The following is a 2,703-nucleotide window of genomic DNA, read 5'->3' on the forward strand; positions in this document are numbered from 1 at the left end:
CGCTCCGCGGGAGCGCAGCGCCCGCCCGGCGGGGAGCGGACGCAGGCGGGGCCGCGGTCGGGACGGGGAGGGCGCGGAGGCCGCGCCGCGGAGCCCGTCCGCCGGCTCTCCTCCCTCCTCCTCCTCCCTCTCCTCCCGCTCGGAGCCCGGTGCTGTCCCCACTACCGTGGAGGCGGCGCTCCGCCTGCGGACGCCGCCGCAGCTCGGAGGCGCGGCCGGACCCGGAGCCCCGGGAGCGGAGAAGCGGCGGCGGCCGGGGCGGAGCGGGCGGGCGGGCGGTGTCGCCCAGGTGCGCCCGGCGCTCCGCCCCCGCCGCCGGGACCGCCCCCGGGGGCGGGGAGTGCCCGGCCGGGCCCGCGGGGCTCCCGGCCCGGTGAGTCCCGTCGGCGGTGAGCGCCCGCAAAGCCCCGGAACACGGGCGTGGAGCTCCAGGTTGTTCTCTCCCGGATGCCAGGGATGGCCGCGGGACGCTGCGTGCCTGCAGCCCGCCGCTGGAATCCCCCGGGAGCCTGGGACAGGCGTCTCCAGGCAGCCCCGGTGTCGGCGGCCGCTGGTCCCCGTGCTGCAGCCCGCGCCGGCATCGCTGGGTATCTGCAGGATGCTTCGTTTCCTTCTGGGATGCTCATGCCCACCTGCTCTATGTCCATTTATAAAAGCAGGTTCGGTGCTTGGTCCGTCCCTGCCCCACCATGCCGTGTGCTCTGCCGAGTGTGTTGCCACCAGGCTGCACGGAAAAGAAACATCTGTCTAGGAGCTCTCAGTCGAGAAAATCGCCCTGCAAGGCCAGCTACACGTGATGAATTCCTGCAGCACCCTGTATTGGTGCTTGTGCCACTCCACCATGTTTGTATGGCAACAGCTGGCTACCTGGGGGCATTCCCATAAAGTCACTCAGTCGAGATGTCGCTTCGATGTCCACACACACTGGCTTACTGCGCCTGCAAATACAGGGTCAGCACCTCTTGCGAGGCAGCGTTGAGTCACTCCTGCTGTCATTTACATTATCCATATGGTGACTGGCTTCACCAAGATTGATCGGTTTTTTTTTTTTTTAGTTTTATTACATAAACAATATTATTATTGTGTCCCTCCAAAAGTATGCCTGGCATGTTTTTAATGTAAACGCCATGGTTCAGAACTTATGCTGTGGGTGGACATGGATTATGACATTAGTAAAACAATTCCAGTCTTGCTGCCAGGAAGTGTGGGCACCCCAGTATTCCGGGAAAGCAGCAATTTATGTGAAAGGCCTGTGCACTGCTGACAATGTCAGGGGATAGTATGTTTGCAGCATCCCCCAAAAAACTGCAAAAACATGGTGTACTAAGAGAAGGGCTGGTCCAGCACAAGGCAAAGCAGAGACCCAAAGCCAGGCCAGACAGGTCACAGAAGCACAGTTCCAGCATTGTGTCCCTTATGGACAAAGATGAAAGCAGCAGCCCACTGCAGGTCAATGATATGGCCGGGCCTCACCAACATTTTGCTCTTGCTAAGTGTAATTTTGATGTATTTCTCCACAAGTGAAATACTATGGGGTAAATTGAGTTGGAAAAATTCAGCTCTCCTTACTCAGAATATGAGAAGGTGGGAAACAGATCCCCAGCAGGTCAGAAACCTAAATCATACCGGGTGAGCAGAGGGGACCCCAATGAATGATAAAGTATCCTTTCCACTCTCTCCTGTTTCAGTATGTTTCTCCTATTGAGTTTTCCCTTGTGAGTGTCCCTCCAGCAAAGCTCTCAGAAGAAACCAGTTTCCTTTACTTCAAGTGCCAGATGTGCATTTACCCTGTTGGCCCTGGAAGTGGGAGGAGTTGTCTGGGGGAAGGCATAAACATTTATTTTCCATGTGCAGAGAGAATAAGAAGTGGTTTGTCTGGTCCCCACAGCTCTGCCAGCCGTGGTTGCTGCAGGGTGTGGAGCAGATATCCAGGCTGTTTCCCCCAGCATGCAGATCCCACACATTGGTCAGTAGCCTGGATTGGAGTGGACACCAACTATCCTATCCACTGTGGAGCATCTGGGTCTAGCTGAAGAAGTACATGATTTGTTAAAGCCCTTCCTGGTAAACCTCAAGTGAAAAATATAGGGCTAGAATGACTAGATTTCTTTTGCCACAGAAAAAAAAACTTTCTGTGGCTGATGAGATGGAGACTATGTTTCATTACCTGCATAGGATCATTAGATCTTTATGTCCCATCTAGGAGAAAAGTAAGAACCTCCATTTCTTCTACATCTGTGCTCCATCCTTAACCTAAACGGTGAAGGGGGAAAGAATTTGTTTAGAAAAGCTCAGAGAAAAAAAGATACTTGCTTAGCAAATGGTGTGTTGGAAAAGAAGTAGCAATAATGTCAAGGATGGAAAAGGTGAAGTACTCGATGTATATTAATGAGCAGAAGCAAGGCAAATTCAAGAAGATGAGCCAGTGCACAGCAAGCAATGAACAACTGGTGACAGTGGGGTGAGGAGTGAACAATCTTCTGGGCAGGGCCACTGGGAGAGAGAAAATTAAAAACAAAGATCAGGCCCTGGCAGGATCAGACAGGAATCCAGCCCTAGCTTCACTCCTCTTTCCCAGCTGGGTGTTCCTTCTCCTGTCATGGACCTTCTCACCCACAGAGTGCTCAGAAATGCGAGGAGGGACAGCAAAACCTACTGTATCACAGCAAAGTATTTCAAGCCTCTCCAGCTCAGAGGAAAGAG

This window comes from Cinclus cinclus, chromosome 5 (genome assembly GCF_963662255.1).
Source record: "Cinclus cinclus chromosome 5, bCinCin1.1, whole genome shotgun sequence".
In the NCBI taxonomy this organism is placed as follows: Eukaryota; Metazoa; Chordata; class Aves; order Passeriformes; family Cinclidae; genus Cinclus; species Cinclus cinclus.